The 13,257-nt window shown below is 49.3% G+C and overlaps 1 protein-coding gene across 2 annotated transcripts in view; it reads left to right on the forward strand.

Moving 5' to 3' along the window:
• Positions 1-6,195, forward strand: part of LOC140845159 (contactin-associated protein-like 5) — a 99,828-nt gene extending 93,633 nt beyond the window's left edge. For both annotated transcript variants that reach the window (XM_073218907.1, XM_073218908.1), the window contains one exon: positions 1,985-6,195. The gene's annotated coding sequence lies outside the window, so the exon portion shown is untranslated. The remainder of the gene's footprint in view (positions 1-1,984) is intronic.
• The last annotated feature ends 7,062 nt before the right edge of the window (positions 6,196-13,257 follow it).

The raw sequence follows: 13,257 nt of genomic DNA on the forward strand, positions 1-13,257 counted from the left end.
AAATATAAGAAATTGAGAGAATAAACAAATGCAGGTGTTTTGCTGAACTGAGCTTCTTGAAATTTACAACATCCAAGCATTAAAAATAATTAGAACTGGGACTAAGGGAGGAGGGAAGACAGGAATTCTGTTGGACATTTCTAGTTTAAAAATTCCTTTCATTTTAATTTCCTGTCCAAAGTATAAAGAAGAAAATATAATATATATGCCCATATCTAATGTGCTATTCATAATAGAATGCTCTGAACTGTAGTTACATTTGAACACACACCAACCTCAAATAAAAGCCATTATTCTGTTAACTGGGAGATAGTGTGGCTCAAAATGCGGACCAGAAGGTGGCAAGGAAATTCACATGTAGAAAGTGCTTGAATCAAACTGACGATCACCGGGAATCCTCGGTCAGGAGTCTCTGCATATCTCTGTAATCAGGAGCTCTGATGTTGGAACCTGAATGATAAATGTAGAACACTTTCTCTGAAATGTTAGTAGAAAGCAGCTGGTATTCCCAAACTGCTGAGCAATATGCATGAATATGCAATGTTAAGTTTTTTGGCATTGGTACAGGCTGTTACCGAATTTTCACAAAAGTGGAACCAATTCGCAATGGAATTAGGGAGCTAAAGCCACATTTGGTTATGTCCTGGGGGCCACCAACTCAATAGAGGATTTCCTAGGGAATTGGGAACATTCCATATATCCTTCGGGACAAAGAGGAACTGGCAGAGCGGCCTCATGATTACTGCCCGGTCTTTATGTCAGAGGTTCTCAGTATGTTGCTGACAGAAGAAGCTTTCCCCCTACTCTGATACTGTACAGAGATAAAGGTGAAAGTGAGCCTTGAGCGAAAGAGAACAGCTTAGTATTTGGACAGATGTGCATCATTAAACAGATATATTTTGTGAAGAAAATTGGGATGGGTTCAGGGCAAATTCTCCAATCTGGAAAGTGCGTGATTTCAAACTTGCGACTAACCCTCGTAAGTGCCGCGTGCACATCTTCTCATCTGTCCACAGGGAAGCACTACCGAGGCGAGTGTCTTCTCTCCATCTGTCAGATGAGGAAACGGTCCCCACAGGCCCTGTCACTTGCCTGGGACCACACAGACAGGGAGAGATCGAGTGAGGCTTCCGAGCTAGTGCCTCTGATTAAGTGGCATGGAATTAAAATGATGACAGCTGGAGTGAAGACATTACCCAGGTGGGCTGGGTGAGGCGTATGCTCCTGATGATCGAACAGCACCAGCTCGCAGGTGCCACCTGTCTTCCTGGGGGCAGCAGAACCCTATCTGTTGTTGCCCTAACAGCATTATTACTCTCCATAGGAAGGCCAATTTGCCCGTCTTGGCTTTTTTTTTTTTTCTTGGAAAAGAGTATCAATTCCTAGACCTCTAAAAACTTGAGTACCAAAATGTTTCCTAATGTTTCCACAGATTCTCTCTTCTGTTTCCACGAGTCCTCACATTTTGCCTAACACCACAGGGAAGTGCTTCTGGCCCCAAGGGTCCTGTGCTCAGGAGTTTAGGGACCACTCACAGTCCTAACGCACCAGGCAAACACAGAGCTGTTAGGACTGCAGTTTGGAAAGTAAAAGGCTGTAGTAAAATTCTCTGTACTATCCTGGAGGCAGGGACATTTTCTCTTTGCATCTCAAGAAATCAGCCTGTCCCATGGTGGTTATTCTGCAAATGTATATTAAACTGGATGTGAACTTCTAGATACAAATCTGAGCTCTTTTACCAGCTGTGCAAGGTACTTAACCTCTGCAAGCCCCATGCTTTGTCATTTGAAAATAATATCATCTTCTGCTTCAAAATGATCATGGGAGGCATGTGATTCCTGCAGTTTCATAGTGGGGGAAGCCTATAATTCAGGTGCAAACTCTCATACAGAGCTCCATGGGTTGCCAACAATACACAGTTACAGCTCTCCTGAATGACCCACTGAAGGTTTCAGGGTGCACTTCCCCCTCTTGTGTTTTGCAGAGGTTTCTGCTGCATTTGAGGCTGGCACTTCAGTTACTTACATGTTTCAAGAACCATACCCGGTGACCAAGAATGCAAGCCTCCCATCCTCAGTGATGTATGCAGATGCAGCTCTATCCAAGGAAAACATTGCAGTTAGCTTCGTGACAGCCCAGGCGCCCAGCCTCCTGCTTTACATCAGTTCTTCTCAGGATGCCCTGGCCGTCCTGCTCTGCGACAATGGTGAATGCCGACAGCAAGAAGCCCAGGCATTTCAGGTGGGCTGGGGAACAGTGCGAGCGCCCTGGAGCCCCACGTGACTGCCACCTAGATTGGGTCCCACTGGGCAGCTTCTCTCACATGTCCAGCCAAACCCTAGGTCGTATTTACGTTGGGAGTTGGGATCGATGTTCAGAGCCAGTGTCAAGTCATGGCCAGTCTCAGACGTATGCACTTATATTTGTCTCACTGTGTAATGTAACTGTTTGCTATTTATTTGGTGCTGGAATCCACAAGTGTAAGGGAGACGATCGTCAGCCACCTGGATTTCAGAAGGACACTCGTCCCATGTATCGTGTCACCTTGCTGCAGTCTCTTTCCCGAGGGCTGTTGAACCAACCCGCCTAAACCCAGGCTTCTTTAGCAGAAGCTGAGTGCCTGGGCCTTAGATAGGTGTGTGAGTCATAACCTTGTAGAATATGGGGCTTGCTTCTGCAAGTCAGATTTTGAAAGGACTGTGCAAAAATGGACCATGGGGAGGTTAAGAGTGATACAGGGTGTCCAGGACACCGAGAATGGGGAGGGCTCCTCATTAGACAGCTGTTGGGAGGAGCTGGTGCTTCTTCCCTCACTGCAATGGTAGGCTGTTGGTGCAGTCATGGCCACGAGCTCTGAAACGGAAACCCAGGGGATGGAACAACGTCTGACAGGCGGAGAGGGCACAGTCTGGTCCCAAGGACCCTTGCCTGTGATCAAGGATATGTGATTTCCTGATAGGATGGGGTGAGTCTGGGCTTTGGAAGCATCCAGCGCAGGCTGGACTGTGGGGGTGCCCGGGAGAAAGGGGCCCAGACGCCCACACACACTGTGCCACCCCTGGGCCTCAGGCAGACTTCACCGCTGCCCCTGCCTACCTGTCCTCGAGGTCGTTCTTCCTGGCTTCATCTTGCTTTCTGACGGCTTACAGCACTGAAATTAAAGAATGATGGGAAGGCCTAAATCAAGCATCAAAAGTAGTGGGCCTGGGAGTGGAGTCACAGGGAATCGTCAGAGTACAATAATAATAGTGCAGTAACAATAGTGATGTCCTACTGGGCAGAGAGAGAGCCTGGGATGATGACTGGTCACTCCCAGACGCTCTGGTGGTGAAGAGCCTGCAAAAGAGAAAGGCTGCACTTATGGGTCATCAGACCTCGTATTTATCGGCAGATATCTGTATGATTGGCACCATTATAGTGCCCTGTCAGTCCCTGAGCTCTGCCCTTGTACTGCCTCTGAGGCTGGTAAGGCCGCCTGAGGGCTCTGAGGCACTAACAAACTCACCGACATGGTCCAGCGGCCAGTTCATGACCCGGCTGGGGCTGGACATTCAGCCCAGCAATCTTCCCCTGCAGGGGTGCGGTCCGACTCTGATCAGGTGGACCACGGAGGTCAGAGTGATTCCCGACAGCCCCTTGTGGGCATGGCCCCTGCCAGGCTGTGCCTGCAGATGCGGTCAGCACGCGGGAGTGGCTTCGTCAGACTATGTGTATGTAATTACTCCATATGCTGTTATTATGTATAATTATATTAATATATCTATATATTAATGTATCTCTCAAGATAGATATATTACTCTGTGCTGGGCACTGTTCTAATTAATGTACACAGCACTTAGTCCTCACAACAGTCCTGTGTCATCGGTGATATTAATATATACCCAGTACCTTATAGTTGTAGGAATTAAGACGTGAAATATGGAAGTTAAATAATGTGCTTAAAATCCCACAGCAAGTAAGGTAAAGAGCTGGAATTTAGTCCTCCCCCACAGAGGCTGGTGGCTTATTCTGTATTCTTGCCTAATTAAGAGTGTCCCTGACTTCTGCCCTCCCCACAGTTTTTATGCACTGCCCACTTGGCGACCCTGCAGGCACCTGCACCTGAAACTCCAGCCCAGTGCAGGAGATTCTTGTGCCTTGTTTGCTCATCTGTGTGAAGCTTGGATCTCAAGGCAGGTGCAAAAGGGCAGGCCTTGCAGCTGCTCTAACTCTTGGGACCCAGGTGTCCAAGCCGTGGTGAGCAAGGAGGGACCCTCCCTCCCCCAAGTGGCCCCAGGGGATCAGCACCTCACCCCTGGCTCTGGGGACCTCTCATCGCAGTAGGCAGGGCTAGTGACCCAGGGTCTGGGGCCCTGGGCATTGCCTGCCACCTCCTGAGACCACAGAGACACAACTAAGCGGCCTGCCGTTGAGTCATTCTCTCGCTGACTCGCTGCATGTTTACTGAACCCACTTCACAGTACCCAGAACTGTGGGGACAACAAAGAAAAGTAGGATGCAGTTCTGTCTAAACATGAAAAGAAAAAGACTCAGAAAATGCCCTCTCCATTTTTGAAAAACAATCTAGACACATTAGGACATCAGGTTGCCCAGATTTCTCAAGCAGTCTAACCAGCTGTTAGACTTTGCCTAACTTTAAGGATGAGTCTCCTAGGAACTCAGGAGTCATAACAATAGAGAAAAATAGCTTGAGTGACAGTCCTTGCGCTGGAGGTCGTCAAGTAGTAATTAAGTGATGATTTTCAGAAAAGTTGTAACTAAATTCGAGAAGTGGACAGTGGAGAAAAATAAGGTCCGAGTTTCTTCCCAGGCTATGGAATTCGTGATTCTCTAGCCCTTTCCTGGCAGTGTCCTCTGCTAGGGCTCTACTTACACACATGGAGATGCTTCCCTGGGGAATTAGGAACTGCTGTCTCCTTAGGTTGTTGCCAGCAGGTTTGTGGCAGAAGGCCACTGGCCCGCCTGTGGTGTGTAGCACGGGGACACTGCATCACCAGGAGGTAGGAGTGTTGTTAGTGTGACTTTGATACATTTACCACTGAAATGAAACATATGCCACTGAAAATGCTAATGAGAGTTTAGAAGACTTAGACATTGAGAACAAAATTCAGTGAGCAAAGATGGTAAAGGTCTAACCAAGGAGAGTTTATCTGGAAGGATTTTATAAGATTGGTTCACCTCCCTTAAATGGAGTTAGGAATCTTCTGTTCATACAGGTTTCTTAACTTTTCTTTGATTTACAACATCTTTGGGGATCTGGAAATGTGATGAGAGGGTCACTTTTCGAAAGAACCCTTTTGGTTGTCCCCAGGAGAAGGAAAATGCCCCAGCCAGCCACGTCACACAGCTCGGCTCCAGGCTCTGCCCTCTGGGTTCAGACGCCTCGGGGAGGACCTGGCAAGGTGAACGCTATGAACACTGAACAAAACTCTTGGCTTGAAAATGGGTCTGATATGGGTGTCCAGGCCAGGGGAGAAGAGCAATGTGATTCCAAGTCATGCTTCCAAGTCTCTCCCTGGCAGGGCTTTGATTTGCCAGGTCTGCTATTCTTTGCCCTTCATTATTTTTCATGAAATTTCTCCAATTGGAGACTTACTCAGGTTAAGCTGCTCCTGTCTTTTCAATGTTTTCAAATGAAAAATGATCCCTTTTCCTAAAGGAAGAAAAGAGATTTAATTTCTGGGATGGAAGATGAGAGGCAGGAAGGCATTTGGGGTCAGAGAGTCCTTGGGTAAGAGAAGGCCTGCATCTCCATGGCCTGGGGTGGTGTCTCAGAAGGGGGCTGGAGGGGCAGGGGCGTCTGGGGGAGCTGCTGAGAGCACCCCAAAGAAACACCTGACTTGCACAGCACTGTTAGGGGGTGGCTCTGCCTTCTCCACAGGACAGTGAGGTCTCAACAATCTTGCCCTTTGCCACGTACTCAGAGCATCCACCCTGTGTCAGGAATACTTCCTGTCTGAGAGACAGATAGACAGGATCCTGCCCTGCCCCAAGGATGTGGTCTGGGGATAGACACAAGGTCATAAGTAGATCCACAGCATGTCATAGACACTAGGATAGGGTCTGTTCTAGGTGGAGAGAGGCAAAGAAACAAATAGTAACCAGTTCCTTCTAGGAAGGAGGGTGCGGAAGACTTCACAGAGCTGGTGACCCTGGAGTCAGGCCACGAAAGATGTCAGTATTCTCCAGGCAGACATTTTTTTAAAAAAAAATAAAATGTGTCTTTGATTGGTCCTTATTTTCTCCATTTTATTCCCATTGCATATGAAATACATATTTTCCTCAATGAATTTCCTTGTCTTGTCTTTCATTATCTGCCTTTCTTGTTTCCTTGATGGTAGACGTAGAAGAGTCAAATTCAGACACGTACTGACTCTGCAGCCATCAGTATATGCCGGAGTCATTTGGGCCCAGAGTCGGCACAGGGTTTACAGGTCACCTTCCACAGCAGCTGCTCAGCTACCCTCCAGCACCAAACAGTTTGTCCCATTTGCTTCAGAATTTCCTTTAATTGGTCTTTTCTTAAACATACACATTCATAAGATGCACTGCAATTGCACACACCTTGGAGGGGGTATGGATGAGCTCAGAAACCACATTCCCAGCTGCCCAACTCCAGGGAGAAAGCATGAAGTAGGAAACCAGAAGGGGAGCGTCTTCAGTGGGCAGACCTTGTGCTAGCCAGGCTGAGGAGCCCTCAGACACGGGCCACCTCCACTGCTTCCTCACAGACGACGACCCTCACACTTTAATTCTGTCCCCTGACATCCCCTCTCTAACCCCACCATATGCTGGGGTTCCTCAGAGCAGCAGGAACCCTGCTAAACAGCCAGAGAGAAGCCAGGGAAATGCGCCATGTCCCCTCCCTTCTGCACCCTGACCCCTTCAGTCTCCAGTCTTGTGTCAGGCAAGATTTTGGTGCTTTGGAATGACTGACCTCTGTGGGAGACCCCAGGCCCTGCTGGGTGCTGCCCTCCATCCCACAGTCATGTGGTGGTGACCCACCGTGGCCTCAAGGGGCAGCCAGGAGGACTCCCTCCTGCCTCCTCCCTCTGGGATAGGACTGTGAGATGGGTGGGAACAAATGGCGTCTCCGGTGTCACACAGTCCACTGCGGAGCTGGGGCGGGGGTGGGGGGGCTGGGAGGAAAGGGGGAGGCATGATGAGTGACACGGGTTCTGGGCCACCTCTCTGGTTTCTCTTTGTTGTGCATTCCTTGTTTCATGGTGTGCCCGCGGGTCCAAGATTGCTGTGGGCTGGGCTGTGTCCCCTCACATCCCGATGTTGAAGGCCTGACTGAGTGAGGCTGTGTTTAGACCAGGAAGGTAATCCAAGCTAAGTGAGGTCACAGCGGGGGAGCCCTGCTCTGACAGAGTCCTTGCTAAAGGGGACTCTGAGCGTGCTCTGTCCCCCCAGAGATGGGTCTGGCTGGCCCCCTGATCTCACTGGCGTCCAGAGCACTGGGAACATCTGCCGTTTGGGTTGCCCAATCCATAGTATTTTGTTCCAGCGGCTCAGTCAGCTGACACAAAGATCCAATGAGATAATGCAAGTAGACCAGCTTCGCAGACTGTTAACATACTAAACAGTGCGTGTTATTGACAATAACATGAATTATCTGCATGCTTGGGTTATCAGAACACAAATGTGAAGATGAGGGTTCAGGTTAATGGGATTAAAATGAATACAAAGGGTATGACAACTGCCCATTGCTATAGGCAGAGTCCCTGCGGGTTGGACATGACCTCAGGAAGGAGGAAGATGAGGCACAGGCGGCACGCTGGATATGCCAAAGCATGAAAACAAGACTTTAAGAATGCTGTTCTCAAACCTGCTGTACAGCAGGCCTTTGGGGAGCTAGAGTGATGTCCCTGAAAGGTAGACACACAGGAATATGAAACCAACTGATGAGCCGACTCTGCAGGACTAATGCTGAGCTCTGCTCCCTGCCAGGCCCAGCCAGAGCGGGGCCGACACCGCTGCATCCTGCACGCTAGGGCTGTGGAGCTGGCATGTGCCCCCACCAGGGAGACCAAGGATGGGTGCCAAGGACACCAGAATGGGGGACTGGCAGCTCCTGAGTCGGCTAAGCCCCTGGGCAAGGAGCAGTCATCAAAGGCTGGTGTGGAAATGAGACCAGAAGATAACAGACCACAATGAACTCTACAAACAGCTATGTCATACCTGCTGAGTTGTCTGCCGGGGCTGCCATAACAAACTACCACAGCCTCAGTGGTTTGGTCTGCAGAAACGTATTTTCTCATGGATGTGGAGGCTGGAGGTCTGTGGTCAGTGTGGAGCAGGGCTGGTGGCAGCAGAGGCACTCGCCTTGGGTTGCAGCTGGCCCCTTCCCACTGCACGCTCACGTGGCCCTTCCATGCTGCCTGTGCGGACAGGGAAAGCACTCTCTCCTCTTGTCCTCTCTGCAAAGGCCATGCATCCTATCAGCTCAGAGCTTCACCCTTCATGCTTATTTAACCATAGCCACTTCCTTAGAGGCTCTGTGTCCACGTGGAGCCACAGTGGGGGCCCAGGCATCAACATAAGGCTTTGAGGGGGACAGAAACATACTCGCCATGGTGCCTGCCATGTAGCAGGTGCTGGGCTACACACTCACAACTGGAGAATGGAAGTTAGGTAGGAGCATCTTACGGCTATGTTTCCTATGCATTTTCCCTCTGAAATGTCAGCATGTAGCAGAGTTCCCAGAGCACGGTGGGCCCTGGTGCTCTTGGACTGTAGGAGGAGGTCTGCACCCAGCAAGTGTGGGATCAGCCCACGCTGTCCATGGGAAGACTCCCTAGGATTAGTGGGGTCTGCTGGGAGAGACGGCAGCCCCTCTCAGCACATCGCAAAGGGCTTCCCAGTGAAAGTGGGCAGGCAGGTAAGTTCCTCTGCCGAGTATGAATGGTCTTAACTCTTATTCCCGAGGACCATCATATTATCACCGTTAAGGCGCATGTAGGAGGCAGTGTGCTTTGGAAAGAGGGACTCTATGGAGCTGGCATTCTTCAGTTTTATTTTCTGAGGGCCTTTGAGGTTGTCTCGCTTCGTACTTCTCCAGTTTAAACAACTCTTCAGAAATTTTCCAAGAATTGAGCAGCTGCTTGTGTTCTCAAAGGGGCTGCTTGCCTGCAACGGTAGCATGACAATCGGTTACCACCCACTCGTGTGTCTGTAAACACGGGAGAAGCATGCATGTGCCTGTGTTTCTACCTCTGTAAATCTGGCATAATCACAATGGTTGAGGGTCTCACAGGAGTGCTGAGGATTAATGAGATCCTATTTGAAGTAACTTGATGAAAGATGTGGGTAAATACAAAAAAAAAAGGTTATTACAAAACAGAGCAAAGAGCCTGGGTACCGAGCTGCCTTGATTTCTTTTTTTAAGCCAGGGGTGGAGAAAATGGGGTCTGAACGTAGTTTTTGGCCTAGAACTCTAATTAGAGGCTTAAGGATTAAGAAAGTAGTTGAAGTCTGTGTGAAGAAAGCTTTTCTCAGATAAAAGACATGGTTTTATTCTTCTTAGACCACTTGATCTTATAAATACTCAGAGCTTGAGATGTGGTGCCGAGTCAGCAGAGCCCCGGGCTCAGGGTCTGTTCTGCTCTCCATGTAGTTAATCACCTTTCGTGCAACAAGGAGGCCTTTGTTATTGTGGGTTCTCCTCATTCACAGTTACTGAAGGTGTGTTTCCACTTTAATAAGTAGTCTGACCTCTCAGTGCTTAGACATGAGGGCTGAAAACTGAACCCCCTCAATTCTAAAGCTGCAGTAGGGAGAGGGTGAAGGGCTTGCAGCCTTACTCCAACCTGAGTCCAGTTCAGATTCCTGCCCCCGCCCACAGGAGACCCTCCTCGGTCTCCCAGTGGGCTGGTGGAGGCTGACTCCTGGAGGTGCTTCCCACGTGCCGAGGTGCAGGTGAGCGCTTTGTGCATTTGCTCATTCAGTGCTCGCACGCACGGTGGCTGTGGGGATAGAAAGGGCAGATCAGGAGACAGGCTGGCCGGCAAGTCCACGAACACATAGCAAGGAACCGTGTGGCCACGGTCAACACCCACGACTCACTCTGTCACTCGCAGGCTGTCTGGCTTCCGTGTCCAGCCTCTCGTGTCATTCATACTACCTGGTAAGCGCCTGTCATTTCCCTCCATTTGCTTCTGTGGAGGGTGTGCGCTCTGCCATGGCCTGTAGTTCCCAGCAGTACCTTTCTGCAGAACTGCCTAATGGTGGGCTGTGCGGAATGATGGGGTGCTGAGGGCACCAGAAGGCATTGCCAAGGAGAGGGGCTGCCAGCTATCTCCTTCTATTTGGCCAGTTGTATGTTGGTGCCCAGAGAAGCCCAGAAACTGCCTAGCGGGAAAACCCTGTTGCTGCCAGTGTCTGCAGTGCAAGTCGCAGGGTACAGCGAGAGCCCCCAGCTCAGAGGCCGGCCAGCGTCAACTGAAATTTCAGAGTGAAATAAATAGCACTGGGGAAGGGCTACTTTCCCAAACAAGTAATTTTAATGTTATTAATAGGGCTCGAAGAATGTTTCAGGGGTTCAGAAAAATCACATGTAGTAAATGCATGTTCTTATTTAAACATGGAGGATGGATGCACAAGGCTGTTGTCACTGTTTTTAAACTCCTCACAAGGACATAAAGAAACCAGGGAAAGGAGAGTAGAAACTCAGAGACAAAGAGGAGGGCACCGAGCATGGGTCAGGTGAGTATCCACACGTTTGAAGTCTGGCCGCAGGCGAGGAGTGGAACTGGCCCTGCTCAGGGCTCTGCACGGCGTGCCGAGGGGCAGGCATCTGGGAGGGGCTCAGCCTGGGCGCTCTGTGCACCGTGGAGTCTGGATGCAGCAGGAGGCAGAGGCACAGGTGGTGACATTCTTACAGGAAGCCATTTTCTGTCGGCTGCACCCAGACCCATCCTCCCCTCTCCAGGCAGATAAGCCAGTTCCTTTCCGCCCCAGCCCAGAAAAGCAGAGCATGAAGAGATGGAGCCAGCTTCCGAGGCTGAGGGCAGGTGGAGCTATGCGGCTGTGGACAGGAAAGGGGTGACATCTGCCCACCCACTGGCCTGTGGTGTCCCAGCCTGTTTTCCTGCCTTCGTTCAAGAGCTTGTACAGGGAGCCTTGCCATTCCTCATGCAGGAGAAAAGAGGGTTTTCCCAGAGAAGAACTGAATAACCCCACAAAAACTATACCTAATAACTAGAATTTTAGAGATGCCCTTCTGAAAAAAATTGTTTTACCCCTATGATCAGCAGTACGTCCCTCCTGTTGACAAACTCAGCCTACACATGGGATCTCAGTCCAGTCTGTAGGGTCTCGGTGGTGTGAACAGGGAACCAGGCCCACCAGATAGTCCCCAAAACCTCCAGGATGGAAGGCAAGGATCGAAGCAAATGAGCAAATCAAGTGGATAGAACTCATAATGTAGGAGGCAGAAGAAGCATTGCAACTATAAACTTCAGAGAGGTAGGAAAATATATCAATGCATGGAACAAAGACATGGTTCTTCACTAAACTACCAGACAATAATAAAGAACTCTTGGAAATGCAGAAGAGGAAATTGCTGAAAATCTACAAAGTTGAAAGACAAAATGTGAGAAATCTAGAAAGATGAACAAAAATACAGAAAACTGGACAAAGAAGAGAAAATCAGAGGGTTGAAACATGACATACAACATGGAGCAGGATTTACAGAAGAAGAAAACAGATGGGAGAGGATATGATCAAAGATATAATGGAAAATTCTTCATAGAATAAAAGAAGTATGACATAAGAGTGTATGTCCCTACCCAGCGCAGTGAGCAGAAAAAGACTCATTCAGCAACAAAGGCAAAATCCTGACTCTGCTACAGATCGGGCCAGGACGCAGGCTAGCATAGAACTTACCAGAAGCACTGGAAATCCTGACTCTGCTACCGATGGGGCCAGGACGTGGGCTAGCAGAGAACTTATCAGAAGCGCTGGAAGTTTGAAGATAATGGGAGCATCTTGACAATTCCAAGGGAAAGTGGTTCTCAAATTAGAGTTCTGTGCTTAGCCAAATTATTGGTCATGTGTGATGGAAGAACAAAAGCAGTGTCCTACATAAGGGGCAGAGGTATCTCAGGTCATCATTTAAGGTCCTAAACACCTTTATTAGGATGCTGCTTGGTATGCATGCATTATTGACTTAATGGTGTATTTAAAAATATCCTAAAAGTTAGCACCTTAAAAGAACATTCTCACCTACACAATTCTGTGAGAGTTCAGGATTCTGGGGTGGGTTTGCATGCATGATTTCAGGCTCTTGGAGAAGGTGGAGAAGGTCACACTCTCAGCCTGGGCTGCAGTCACCTGAAGGGACTCTATCACCTGCTTCAAGCTCCATGCAGCTGTTGACAGGAACTTCCAGCCTTTTATCCTTTGACGTCCAATAGGACTGCACAGACAGCATGTCAGTTGTCTTTCCCCAGAGACAGGGTGAGAAAGGCAGGGAGGAAGGACAAGAAAGGGACGGAGGGAGAGAGATACACAAAAATAGAGAGTGCCCAAGACAGAAATCAGAATCTTTTAGAACCTGAACTCAGCAGGGACACCTGGTGCAATGTTTGGTGGGAGGAAATTAAACAGTGTTATGCATAGAAGGCAGGGGGCTTCCTAGAGCCCCCCTGCCATGTTGGCAGCCGCGCTCAGAAAATAGCGCCCAATGCAGGGCAGCCGGAAGGCCCCGAACTTCCTAATGACAAATCATCCCACACCACTAAACTACATGCTAATTGCGCCTTGGCATAAGGACCAATGAGACCCACCAAATGGTTATGCTAATAAGGCATATGGAGCCGCACCAACCAGGTCAGAGCATGAGAACTATATAAGCAAGCCTCTCCTTCCCCTCTGGGTCCTGCCCAACTCATTTGTTTCACAAAGAGCTGAAGAATAAAGCTTTCTGCAGAAGAATCCTGCTGTTGTTGCATGCTGTTCTTGCCGGCGAGGACAGGGCACGCGACAAGTGGTGCCGAATCCCGGGAACCAGAACATCACCGGCACAGGGAGGACCCTTCAGACATCTGGAGAGGATTCAGAACTGCAGGTCAGAAGAAAGCCCGGAGGGGTAAGTTCCGAGAGGCCCCTGCTTTTTAGGATGATGGTTGATGGTTCTCTGTAAATAAGGAGGCACCATGGGGAATGCACCGTCATTAGTCACGGCGCTGCAGACAGCTCTCAAAGAGCGAAACTTGAAGGTCTCCAGTAAAGTCTTAGGATCTTTTGTGAAGG

This window comes from Manis javanica, chromosome 12 (assembly GCF_040802235.1).
Source record: "Manis javanica isolate MJ-LG chromosome 12, MJ_LKY, whole genome shotgun sequence".
Taxonomy (NCBI): domain Eukaryota; kingdom Metazoa; phylum Chordata; class Mammalia; order Pholidota; family Manidae; genus Manis; species Manis javanica.